Source organism: Mustela putorius, unplaced genomic scaffold (assembly GCF_011764305.1).
Source record: "Mustela putorius furo isolate JIRA1106 unplaced genomic scaffold, ASM1176430v1.1 tig00000253_pilon_pilon_pilon, whole genome shotgun sequence".
In the NCBI taxonomy this organism is placed as follows: domain Eukaryota; kingdom Metazoa; phylum Chordata; class Mammalia; order Carnivora; family Mustelidae; genus Mustela; species Mustela putorius.
Genome location: NW_025421329.1, coordinates 5273580 through 5287690, shown reverse-complemented (window position 1 = coordinate 5287690; position 14111 = coordinate 5273580). Strand labels below are relative to the sequence as shown.

Genomic DNA, 14111 nt, shown 5'->3' with positions numbered 1-14111 from the left:
CAGTAATCATATTTGGCATGGCAAGTTACAGTACAAACAAGCATGTATAGACCAAAGTGGTATTTTGTTTGAAGTTCCTCTTCTAATGCAGGTAGAGTCCTTGGGGGCACCTTAGGGGAAGGAATATAGGTCCCTCTTTTGAAACATCTGAACTGTGGTGAGGGTTGGGCTTGGGACTTAGCACCTAAAAAGGAAGACAGCTGTCCTACTCTAGCATGTACTGCCTGGTAAGACCACTGATACACGCAAAATAAGAAAGAGCATGCCAATATTTTTAAATCACGAGGTATAATCACTTTGAGGGTTCAGTTCTGACCCACTTGGGAAGGCAATGGGAGAAGACCCTGTCTGGTTCTATTTTCCAGGGCCTCTTTTATTCTGACCCATCAAACATTAAATTCAAAAATCTCTAGAGAAGAGACTATTTTGTACTTTGAAGTGAATTTGAACATTCTGAGCCTCTCTTGGATGAGAAATGCTACGAGAACTCACAGATTCCCCTTTAATTATAGATAATACTCATAGCTAAAAAAAAAAAAAAATCTGGTAAAAAATGACAACTTAAAAAATGACAAATAAAAAATGGTTTGGGCATTTGTGTAAGATGGAAAAATCAGTTTACCAATGAAAATCAAGCGAAGAGACAATAAGTATACAGACCAATGAAGACACAAGCTATTACTCTGCACAATTACTCAAATGGTAGACTTATAGCAAAGCGGGAATCCCAGAAGCTGCCTCTTCTAAGTAATTGTTCCAGCATCCAATTTTTCTTCAGCATAGCTGGTTCAAACTGGGTCTGAATTCCTAGGGTAGTTTGAACCATAATCATTACTTGATTCTAACGTATCAGTGGGATTCCAGAGTAGCCAATGGGCTCTTATAAAACCACTTCCTCAGGGTGCCTGGGTGGTTCAGTGGGTTAAGCCTCTGTCTTCGGCTCAGGTCATGGTCTCGGGGTCCTGGGATCAAGCCCGGCATCGGGCTCTCTGCTCAGCGGGGAGCCTGCTTCCCCCTCTCTCTCTGCCTGCCTCTCTGCCTACTTGTGTTCTGTGTCAAATAAATTAAAAAACAAAACAAAAACTTTAAAAAAAAATAATAAAACCACTTCCTCCTTCTTCCCCTGGAGGTCTGTAGGAGGCAATGTCTTCCCACTATCACCAGTTTCTGGATGCCCCAATCTCCTGTGTTTCTCTCTTGACACTCCCTCACCTCTGTAATAAGTCCTTTCATTAATTTTTTTTTTTAATCAGTTAAGGTAGATTCTAATTCCTGACTAATACTATTGATGAGCTAAACCTTTGGTCAATGTAGAGCTTAGAAAGCCAGATAGTCTTTATGACAAGGTTCTCCATGAGCTTCCACATAATTAAAGTCACCTGGTTATTTAAGAATGAATGTCCTGTGGACTGGATAATTTATCACTTAGGTATTATGTTCAGCTGTTGGTAGGAAATTTTTAAAAAAGCAATGGCTTAAAGGGTTGGCAAACTTTCTCAAAGGGCCAAAAAATAGTAAATATTTCTGGCTGTGGACACATTGTCTCTGTCACAACTACTCATCTCTGTCACTATAATGTGAAAGCAGCCATAAACAATACATGTAAAAAATGCATGTAGCTGTGTTCCAATAAAACTTTATTTACAAAATCAGGCAACCAGCCCATGGGGTATAGTTTGCCAACCCCTGGCTTAGACAAATTAGTGATTTATTATTTTTTTTTTCATGTAATAAGAAGGCCTGAGGTGTGTGGTTTTGGTGACAGTTCAGCAAGTTACTAGCTGATGCTGGAATCATGTGAAGGCTCAACTGGAAGCAGAAAGATTTATATCCAAGGTAGTTCATTCACATGCCTGGCAAGTTAGTGCTATAGTCAATTCCTGTCCTTGTGGGTATCTCCATGGGGCTGCTTGAGTGTCCTCATAAGACGGTGTGGTGCCCGGCTTCCCCTTAGAGCAAGCAATCCAAGAAAACAAGGTTGGAGCTGCAAGGTCTTTTCTGACCTACTCCTGCAGTCCCACACCATTAATTTTGCTGTGTTATACTGCTCAAATAGGTAGCCCTGATTCAGAGAATGAGGGGACTACACAAGAGTCTGAAACCAGGAGGTGATGATACTGGAGGGCCATCACTGAAGCTCACTACTATACCACTTGAAAAGGCCACATTGCAATAGTGCATGCCTCACACCTGGAGAGCAAATGAAAGGAAAGGTAGACAGGGCTTCAAGGGGAGGACTTTCTATGGGCCAAGATCCCCTTGAGATACTTTCTAATCACACTTATGCCCCAAGCCTACAGTCTCTTGACATCTCTGATGAAAGTCTGGAAAACCCAGAACTAAGGAAGGATCCTCTAGCTTGCAGAGTTGACTGTTCAGAGTGCTTTGAATGCCCAAGTCTAAAGTCAAGTAACAGCTCTGAGAGGCATCTTTGGACACACACTGCTAATGCCCATGTGACCTCCAGCCTCTACCATGAAGCAGGCTGACCCTGGAAGGCTTGGCTCTTCATATTTCCCCCACTTCAATGCTTGGAAACACCCTGACTTCGCTTTCAGAACAACTATCAGGCAACCAACAACTATTAGACCTGCGAGACAAGCAGTTCTCAATCCTGCTGCCATTCCAAACACCTCAAGAGCTTTTAAACATTCTTATTACAGACCTGTCGAGTCAGCATCTCTGGGAGTAGGGCCTGAGCATCTGAAATTCTTAGATGATTCTGATATGTTGTCCAGCTTAAGAGTCTCCAGCACAAATACCACATCCCTTTCAGTGCAGCTAGAGACAGAACCAGATGTTTGGGCAGCTACATCACACTTCCAACTCATTTGTAGCTATGGTTTGCTAGACCTAAAATTCATTTTCACAGAAACTCCTCTTCATCTAGGTCCTGCCTAGTCTATATTCTGCAAGTTTTGTTTTACCCAAATATCACTTAATTATGTTGAACTCAAAGTGGACTCTAGATGCTGGCATCACTGTATCACTTAAGGCTCCACTTGATGGCACCTGCCACTTGATGAACGTGATTTAATCCAAGACATTGATAAATGTGCTGTCTGGAACAGAGTCCTGTGACACTCCCCAGACAAATTCCTGGGGAGCATTTATCTGCCACAAACCCTCCAGTAGCATTCCTATCTTCTGTGAGTTTTCAAACATTAGTAAGTTTTTCTAGGGGCATAATTGCATCTGTATTTCTTGCCCACCTCCATGACAGCACCTTAGGTCTCCCCTTCTATACATATTCCCAGTCTACATGAATTATTCTAGAAGACTAGTCATCGTTCTTATGGAGAAGATAGACACAGATTAGGAACTGAGGGGTTCTGCCTCTTCTGGAGCCAGGCTGCCTCATTCTAATCCTGGCTCCTCTCCTCAGTAGCTGTGTGTCCTTGGGAAGGTTACCTACTAGCTCTGTGCCTCGGCATCTTATCTGTGAAATTGGGATTCTAATAGTACTTTCCTCATAGAGTTTCTGTAAATAACAAATGTGTGAGTACATGTGAACTGCTTAGAAGAGCAGTGGGTACATAAGGGGCACTATGCCGTATTACTCATCATCATTGTTCATGTCATTATTACTATTAATGTACCAACTATTCCTCTGAGTCATGGAGTTACTTCTGCCTGGTATCCTTTTATGTGGAGAGGTGGGATACTGAATATGTTTTTCTTTTCTACTACTTTCCTTAGGTTTTAATTACTCTTCCTTCTTTACTTTCCTAAGATGGAAGATTAGGTCATTAATTTTAGCTCTTTCTTCTGTTCTATTATATGCATTTAATGCTACAAATTTCCCTCTAAGGACTGCTTTTGCTTCATCCCACAAATTTTAATAAGCTGTATATTCATTTTCATTTAGTTAAAAATGTTTTTTTAACTTCTGTTAAGACTCTTTTTGACCAATGAAGTCCTCAGAAGTATGTTGTTTAACCTCCAGATATTTAGGGATTTCCTAAATATTTTTCTGATACTGGGTTCTAGTTTAATGCCATTGTGATCTGACAAATGATTGTATATGATTGCTAATCCTTTAAAATTGTTAGTGTTCCATGACCCAGATGTGATGTATCTTGGTGTGTTCATATGAGCTTGAAAAAAATATGTCCTCTGCTGCTGGTAGATGGAGTGTTCTATAAATATCAATTAGACCAAGTTGCTTGATACTGCTGTTCCAGTCAACAATATCTTTATTGATTTTCTGCCTGCTTGATCTATCCATTACTGATAGGGGGACACTGAAGTCCCAAACTACAACAGCGGATTTGTCTATTTCTCATTTTAGGCTGACATAATTTGCCTAACATATTTTCACAATCCGTTGTTAGGCACATACATTGTATGTCTTCCTGGAAAACTGACCCATTTATTATGATGTAGTGTCCCTTTTTATCCTTGTTAGTAATTTTCCTTGTTCTGATATCTTCTCTGTCTGAAATTAATATAGCTTCCCCAACTTTCTCTTAATTACTCTTAGAATGGTACATCTTTCTCTATCCCTTTACTAGTAACCTATCAATCGTTATTTTTAACATAGGTTTCTTGTAGGGGCATGTGGGTGGCTCAATCGGTTAAGCGTCTGACACTTAATTTCAGCTCAAGTCACGATCTTGGTCAGGGGTGTGAGATCAAGCCCTGCATTGGGGATCTGTGCTGAGCAAGAAAACTGCTCAGGATTCTCTCCCTCTCCCTCTGCCCCTCCCCGCTCATGTTTGTTTTCTCCTTCTCTCTATCTCTCTCTCAAGAAAAAAATAGTTTTCTTTTTTTTAAAGATTTTTTATTTATTTATTTGACAGACAGAGATCACAAGTAAGGCAGAGAGGCAGGCAGAGAGAGAGGGGGAAGTAGGCTCCCTGCTGAGCAGAGAGCCCCATGCGGAGCTCGATCCCAGGACCCTGAGATCATGACCTCAGCCAAAGGTGGAGGCTTAACCCACTGAGCCACCCAGGTGTCCCCAAAAAAATAGTTTTCTTAAAGAAAACATAGAGCAGTTGCCCTAGAGTTTAAAATATACATTCCTGGTTGGTGAACTTGTAGCAGTGTGGGGGATGGAGAGCATGGAAGCTCTGTGTCCTTTCCTGGTACCTACACTACACATCTCTGCCATTTGTTCCTAAGTTTTATCTTTTTATAACAAACCAGCAATCTAGTTAAGTACACAAGTAAGCAAATAAGTAATACAATAAACATTTTAACAAATCTTAGTCCACCTTCAAATAATACTTTTCCACTTCACATGTAGTTCAGGTACATTGTAACAGAGTGTCCCCTCACCCACGCTTGGCACTGCTGTTTTCATTTCACTTATCCATATGCTGCAATCATCAAATACATTGTTCCAGTTATGATTTTAAATAGTTACTTTTGAGATCTTTCAGAAACCAAGACAGAGCCTTTTGATTTGTTTCCAGTCTTATTTTAGAGAGGGAGGGGAGACAAAAGCTTCCTCAACTAGAAAGTCCCAGTCCTTCTGGAAAGCAAGATTTCCATTAACCATCTAAAGGACACCTATTGGAGCAAGAGAGCAGAGGAGCAGGAGACCTAAATTTGGTTGGGTCCCAGGAATTCAGCTAGATAGTTACCAAACCATTTCGAACACCTACAAACTCAACAGGGGAAAGAAGAGAAGAGCAGCAATTCTAGGAACAGAAAAGCGACCACTTTCTAGAAGGTAGGACACGCAGAGAAGTGAATCCAAGGCAACATTCAGGAAGATAGACTGTGTGGGGAGGCCAGCTCCTGGCAAGTGGTAGAGCAGCGCAGCACAAAATTGGAACTTTTAGAAGTCTGCTCCACTGAGGGACATCACTCCAGAGGCTAAGCAGAGGGCAGAGCCCTTGCAGGGACAGTACAGTCTCAGGACATGTAGGGTCACAAAAAGACCAGGGGTGTCTTAATGCAGCAGAACTCCCAGGTATTGGAGCAGGGAAGCTGGCTGCAGAGACAGAGCTGAGGAGTGAGCTCTCAGCTCGAGGTTACCTTAAACCGTGATCTGAGGCACATTGGACCACTGCTCTTTGAGCAGGGACCCCACAAGTGGCAGATCCAGTTAGACTCACCTTCCTCCTTTGGAGTGGTGGTGTGGAAGGAAACTACTGGATTTGGATACTCGAAACAGGGCTGTGCGCCAGAGATAGAAACACTCAGTTACATGTTGGGTTCGCTCGAAGTGCGGCTGGAGACCAGGGAGATGGGAGTGATTGACCCCTTTTCTCTGAGGGCACACTGAGGAGTGGAGCCCCAAGCTCTCGGCTCCTCTGGGCTGGAGATTGGGAGGCTGCCTCCAGAACTCTACAGAAAGCATTCAGGGAACAAAAACTCCTGAGAGCAAACCTAAGCAGATTTCTTAGCCTAGCCCCTGGCAAGGGCAGTGCAATTCCATCTTCGGCAAAGACATTACTTTGATTCCAAACCAGAAAAGACCCCATCAAGGAGAATTAGACCAATATCCTTGATGAACATGGATGCAAAATTTCCCACCAAAATACTGGTCAATAGGATCCAACAGCACATTAAAAGGATTATTCACCACAACCAGGTGGGATTTATTCCAGGGCTGCAAGGTTGGTTCAACATCTGCAAATCAATCAGTGTGATACAATACATTAAAAAAAGAAAGAACAAGAACCACACAATACTCTCAATAGAGGCTGAAAGAGCATTTGACAAAGTACAGCATCCATTCATGACCAAAACTCTTCACAGTGTAGGGATAGAGGGCATATATCTCACTATCATCAAAGCCATCTATGAAAAACCCACAGCGAATATCATTCTCAATGGGGAAAAACTGAGAGCTTTTCCACTAAGGTCAGGAACAGGCCAGGAATATCCACTATCACCACTGTCATTCAACATAGCACTAGAAGTCCTAGCCTCAGCAATCAGACAACAAAAAAATAAAAGGCATCGGAATCAGCAAAGAAGTCAAACTCTCACTCTTTGCAGATGATATAATACTATATGTGGAAAACCCAAAACACTCTACCCCAAAACTGCTAGAACTCATATAGGAATTCAGTTGTGTCAGGATATAAAATCAACGCACAGAAATATGTTGCATTTCTATACATCAACAAGAAGACAGAAGGAAGAGAAATTAAGGAGTCAATCCCATTTACAACTGCACCCTAACCATAAGATACCTGGGAACAAACCTAACCAAAGAGGCAAAGAATCTGTACTCAGAAAACTATTAAGTACTCATGAAAGAAATTGAGGAAGATACAAAGAAATGGGAAAATGTTCTATGTTCATGGATTAGAAGAATAAATACTGTGAAAATGTCTATGCTACCTAAAGCAATCTACATGTTTAATGCAATCCTTATCAAAATACCATCAACTTTTTTCAAAGAAATGGAACAAATAATCCTAAAATTTATACGGAACCAGAAAACACCCCAAAGTAGCCAGAGGAATGTTGAAAAAGAAAACCAAAGTTGGCGGCATCACAATTCCAGACTTCAAGCTCTATTACATAGCTGTAATCATCAAGACAATGTGGTACTGGCACAAAAACAGACACGTAGATAAATGGAACAGAATAGAGAGACCAGAAATGGACCCTCAACTCTATGGTCAACTAATCTTCAACAAAGCAGGAGAGAATGTCCAGTGGAAAAAGGACAGTCTCTTCAACAAATAGTGTTGGGAAAATTGGACAGCCACATACAGAAAAATGAAACTGGACCATTTTCTTACACCACACACAAACATAGACTCAAAATGGATGAAAGACCTCAATATGAGACAGGATTCCATCAAAATCCTTGACAAGGACACAGGCAGCAACCTCTTCAACCTCAGCTGCAGGAACTTCTTCCTAAAACATTGCTAAAGGCAAGGAAGCAAGGGCAAAAACGAACTATTTTGATCATCAAGATCGAAAGCTTTTGCACAGCAAAGGAAACAGTCAAAAAAACAAAAGACAACTGACAGAATGGGAGAAAATATTTGCAAATGACATATAAGGTAAAGGGCTAGTATCGAAAATCTATAAAGAACTTATCAAACTCAATACTCAAAAAGAACAAATAACCCAATCAAGAAATGAGCAAAAGATATGAAGACATTTCTGCAGAAAAGACATCCAAATGGCCAACAGACACATAAAAAAGTGCTCAACATCACTCAGCATCAGGGAAATACAAGTCAAAACCACAATGAGATACCACCTCATGCCAGTCAGAATGGCAAAAATTAACCAGTCAGGAAACGACAGGTGTTAGCGAGGATGCAGAGAAAGGGGAATCCTCCTACACCATTGGTGGGAATGCAAGCTGGTTCAGCCTCTCTGGAAAACAGCATGGAGGTTCCTCAAATAGTTGAAAATAGAGCCATCCTATGACCCAGCAATTGCACTACTGATACAAATGTAGTGATCCGAAGGGCACGTGCACCTGAATGTTTACAGCAGCAATGTCCACAATAGCCAAACTATGGCAAGAACCTAGATGTCCATCAACAGATGAATGGATAAAGAAGATGTGGTACACACACACACACACACACACACACACACACACATATATATATATAACGGAATACTATGCATCCATCAAAAACCCCAAATCTTGCCATTTGCAATGATGTGGATGGAACTAGAGGGTATAATGTTAAGCGAAACAAGTCAATCAGAGAAAGGCAATTATCATACGATCTCTCTGATATGAGGAATTTGAGAGGTAGGATGGGGAGTTGTGGGGGGTGGGGAGGGAAAAATGAAATAAGATGGGACCAGGGAGGGAGACAAACCATTAGAAACTCCTAATCCCAGGAAAAAAACTGAGGGTTGCTGAAGGGGAGGGGGGTGGGAGGGACAGAGTGTCTGGGTGATGGTATTGGGGAGGATATGTGGTATGGCAAGTGGTGTGAGTTGTGTATGACTGATGGTTCACAGATCTGTACCCCTGAAGCAAATAATCCATTATATGTTAATAAAAAAATAAATAAAGGACACCTGTCATGTAAAGCACTGAGCCCAGGCCATCAAATAATCACAGAATGCAGATGTCAGCCACTCTCGCCCCTATATCTTACAGAGGAAACTATGGCCCACGGTGGGGAAGTGTTCTGCTTGTGAGCTACTCTGGAGGAGAAAGCAGCTACAGAAAGACAGCCTGATCTTAGACTGAACCTATTACTAAAAGATAAAATGTAGCAACAAAGGATGTTATTGGGCCATTCAATAAAATTAGAACAAGGACTATGAATTAGAGGAACAAGCAATACACAGACACACACAGACACAAACACACACATACATGGACAGGGAGGAATGATAAAGCAAATGGGGCAAAATGTTAGCAGCAGGCAAATCTGGGTAAAGGGTATAAAGATGTGTTTTGCACTATTCTTGCAACTGTTATGTAAGTTTGAAATTATTTCCTAATAAAAGGCTTAAAAAGTAATCCTTTAAACCCCATAATAGGTTATTATTACATTCCTGGCAATCCAAGGATTTTTTCCTCCATATTTCTAGTGTCTTCATATAACTTCCCCCAAATGCCAAAATAATGTTTATTTTTTGTTAATATAGACTTCTTTTCAGAGGGACAAGCTTACTAAAATGGGTTATTGCCATCCTGGGGACGGTGGGGTAGCTGGAACATAGCATGTCGAGGGAACCAACCCCACTCTATTGAGAGGCAAATTGTTGCTGGTGTTCGAGGATCACAATTATGCCTGTGGCCTTGCTCTCAAGCATAGTGCAGCTTGGTTTGGCTCTCTCTGGGACTCCCCCACTAAGCAGGGAAGGCCTCCTCTGTCCCTGTCCTTATTTGGAAGCATCCCTTCTTCAGATAGTAGTGAGAAATATGGGGAGAACATTCCTTGCTGTCAGTTATCCATGTGGAATTTCTGTTTTCCTTTTCAGCAGCAACACTTGCATCAACGTATGCCAAAAAGTAACTCGAAAACAAGTTAGCAGATGCCCACAGAGACCCAGCAGTCCTCTTTCGTGCCCTCTCATGCCGTGATCTGATCCCAGCCCACAACTTACAGAACCCAAGTCTGGAGCCCAGAGTTTGCAAGAAAAGCAGGCGTAAGGATCAGTCCCTGACTCCCAAACCAGTCACCCCACCCACCCCCACTGCCGATTCAGCATTGGCTGCATCAACTCAGATGGCTGAGCAGCTGCCATCTTGCTGTACCTGTCTTCAGGTATAACAGCCTTGAGTCTCACCTGCAGGAGGCACAGCCAGTGTCCAGACAAGAAAGAGACTCAGAGGCCAAGCTGGACTTCTAAGAACTTGCACAGGATGAGAAACCAGACATGGGGCTTCTGGCCAGATGTATATAGCTCTTTCTGTTCTGTTTGCTTGAAATGCCAAGCCCTGAGCCATCACTGACTTTTCCCATCTCCCATACAGAGCCTCCAGAGGTAGTGGGGTGCAGGGAGCACCCATTCATTATAGTACAAAGAAGGCAGAACCTGCCTCTGATGAGAGACAAGACCCTTGAGACCAAAGCCCATTTCCTCTGAATACCATTCCAAATGGTCCAGAATTGGGGAGTACTGGTGTTGCCCTCAGGTTACCACCCCAGTTCTACTGAATAACCTGCTAATGGACAACAAGAAGACTCAGATGGAAAGGATTTGTGGGGTCTTGAATGGGCATTATGTAAAGGTATTAAGAGACTTGAGGACACATGGGATGCCATCATAGCTTCCTTTAAGGTGAGTGTTAGAAGAGGAAGAAGGGGGGTGCCTGGGTGGCTCAGTGGGTTAAGCCTCTGCCTTCAGCTCAGGTAATGATCTCAGGGTCCTGGGATCGAGCCCCACATCAGGCTCTCTGCTCAGCAGGGAGCCTGCTTCCCTTCCTCTCTCTCTGCCTGCCTCCCTGCCTACTTGTGATCTCTGTCAAATAAATAAATAAAATATTAAAAAAAAAAAAAAAGAAGAAGAAGAAGAAGAAGAGGAAGAAGGTCCAGGCCCTCTCTGTCCTATAACACCAAGACAGTGAGCACTTGAAACGCAGGACCTCACTGGGGAATTCGAAGTAAAAGGAGAGAAGTGTGCTCAGGTTAAACTGTTAAATAACATACATGATATAGGAAGGACTAGGAAAGAAAATTTTCCAAAGAAATTTCACTAGGAAGGAAACCTTGAGACGAGCAGCTTGCCATGGCAGCAGGCTGTGGGGAGTGGGGTGGTAGGGGGAGGCTGGAAAACTTAGAAACAGCTGTGGGAGAAGACCTCCTGGCAGGGCTGCCACCTTTGCTCTCGTGGAGGGAAGGAGATGGGGAACCCACACCAGCCCTCACGCTTTGAGTCCTCAGAGCACCACAGGGGCCTCCTCTGCTCCCTACCCAACAAGAAGCCAGAAGCAAGAGCACATGGGTCAGCCTCGAGGAAGTCCAGAGAAGGGCAGAGGAGGGGTCTGGACAAGCAAACGGGAAGTAACGCATCAAAGATGGAATGTGTGGCAAGGAAAGGGGGGTGACAACATGAGAGACCCAGTGTGTGAGAAGGGCACCTGTACAGTGTCATGGCAGCAGTCCAGGGGGGCCTGCTGGCCTGGCTCTGAACCCTGACTCCACTATCTGCTGACAGGCTGATTTGGGTTAAGTTCCCGGCGGGTGACCATTTTCATGGTCTCTGATATTTCTGTGCATCTCATGAGCACCGGTGGTGACTGCTTTGCTTGGGGACTATACTTCTGAGGATGTTTAAGTAGCAAACAGCCTTGGAAGAGATAGTGTGTCTCTCTCCCAAGGCATTATGAAAGATTTGGCTTTTCTGGATCCTTTTGTAGCATGGCCCACTGTGCGTGAGGTTCACCTGGCTCTCTGACAGATGACACAGAGTGCATGAGAACAGGGGCTGGTCCAAGTACTGGCATGAGCAACAAAGCTCAGCCCTATCACACACTGGGTATCCTGCCGGCTGCCGGCACCCATGACACTGGGCTACCTTGGTCACTCTGTAAACAGAGCTAGATCTGAGATGCTTCACAGCTCTTGACAGTTCGCTTTTCTGAGTCAATTTCCCCAGCTGTAAAGTGGGAGCAACAAAAGGGCTGTGGGGATGATATACATAAAGGGCTTAGACTAGTTTTCAGCCCTAGATACATGCTCAAATTAAGAGTTATTTTAGGGGCACCTGGGTAGCTCAGTCAGTTAAGTGTCTGCCTTCAGTTCAGGTCATGATCCCAGGGTTCTGGGATTGAGCCCCACATCAGGCTCCCGGCTCAGCAGGAAGCCTGCTTCTCCCTCTGCCTGCTGCTCCCTTGTTCATTCTCTCTCTCTCTCTCTCTCTCTCTCTCTCTCACTATCTCTGTCAAATAAGTAAATCAAATCTTCCCCCCCCAAAAAAAGTTATTTTGTCTACTCCTGTAAGGCAAATGTTTCAAACTTCAAAAGAGCAAAAGAAACATCATAACGGGGGACTTGAAGCCCCTGGTGGGTGAAGAGATAGACTTACGAGGATCTCTGAACGAACTGAAGTTTCAAAAGTCCTGAAATGACTTACAGATGGGATTATAGAACAGACTTACCACTCATAACTCGAAAAAATAATCTTCTGAAATGAAAAGAGGGGAGAGAAGACCAAAAATGCCAAAAATCTGAGTTTTAAGAGATGGATTCTGGACACAGGAGACAGGCCAGTGAGATGCAGTTTCCTGAAAACATTCTAGAATTGATGATGAAACAGATGGTCTGTAAGCCTGAGGTAAAGAACCCAGCAAACACTGGAAGCCTGCACAAGTTCACAAGTAACATGCTGTGCTGTCCTAATATTTCTTCTGACAGGATTATCGAGTTAATCACTAAAATACCATAAAAACAGTATACCATGATTTCTGCGAGAACGGGTGACACGGAATGGAGCAATGAGGGTTGAATGAGGATATAAAGAACGCAGCTTCAGACCTGAAAGATTTCTAACAGAGTGCCAACTCTCTCCTGTGCATCAGGGTTAGCTTGGACTTGGGCAAAGGTACAGAGAACTTGTCTGGAGATGGCATAAAGCTGGAAGAGCCAGCATGCCATCTGAAATATTTCCACAGTCCAGAAGCATGGCCTAGTCCAACAGAAACAGAATTCAGCTCTTTGTTTGGGTTCTTCACAGACCAGACAGTGGCTATAGGATGTAAACCTGGGATTTCAGATGCCTGCAGGCCTGGGGAGCACCAGGCCAGAGCTGGGGTGCAGGTCCTGAAAGCAAACAGCTTCAGCCACACTGAGCTGCATCAGCACAGGGCCACGGCCTGGCACCCAGAGCAGACACCACCATGTGTCTAACACCTTGTGTACATCTCTCATTTAACCCTTATAATCCAGGAGTACAGATGTAGGGTGAAGCTCAGAGAGCTAAAGAAACACACACACTGTCCCAAGATCACGGGTCATCTCTGTCGCAGAGCCAGGAAGCAAACTCCCAAGTCTGGGCCACCCCTTGGCCATTGGGACCTGCACACCACTGTCCAGTGGCCTCAGTCACCGCACACTAGCAGAGCTGTACCCAGTCCTCCAGGTCACGCTCAAGGCCAGGTCATGTGAGAAACTGCAGAACTAGAACAAACTGAGCTGGAGAAGGAGGAGGGAGAGGTGATGAAGCTTAAATGCATGAACCTCTGTGGGGCCTCTCCTTGCTCCTTACTCCCCACCTGCTCCAGTCCATATTCTTCCATGTGTCTCCGATCTCCCCGAATTCAGCCCCACCAGCCTGCTGGCAGGTGTCTGAACCCCCCTTCACTCACAACTTGAGGCGCTGCACCTGAAGGCTTTCCCTCCTCCATGGCACACCACTTTCAACAGGCCAACTCCACCTCATCCTTCAGACCTCAGCTCCCTCCAGGAGACTGCCATCTTGGACTGGTCCCTGGGCGGAGCCCATTCCTGCTGCAGAGTGACCGTCTACGGAATGTCCCCCCACAGACACCACGGTGTACTTCCTGCTTGATGACAGAGACTTTCATGCACCAACCCTCAGAGGTGGTTAAAAAACAAGCAGAGTTAAAGGGTCCCTACAAATATGAATTTTCTTATCAAAAATTAATGTTAACAAATCTAAAATACCATCACTATTAGGTACTTTCATGATAGAAATTTAAGGTTTTAATTTCCAGACCTTTACAAATTTGATGCACAAGTGCCTGT

The 14111-nt window shown here is 43.8% G+C and overlaps 1 protein-coding gene across 3 annotated transcripts in view; it reads right to left on the bottom strand.

The window, feature by feature from the left end:
• Positions 1 to 14111, bottom strand: part of SCP2D1 (SCP2 sterol binding domain containing 1) — a 41241-nt gene extending 27130 nt beyond the window's left edge. For 2 of the 3 annotated variants that reach the window (XM_004754148.3, XM_045078451.1), the window contains exon 1: positions 12506 to 12647. The gene's annotated coding sequence lies outside the window, so the exon portion shown is untranslated. Of the gene's footprint in view, positions 1 to 12505 lie in introns of all 3 variants that reach the window. The other variant, XR_006606301.1, reaches the window with a different exon arrangement.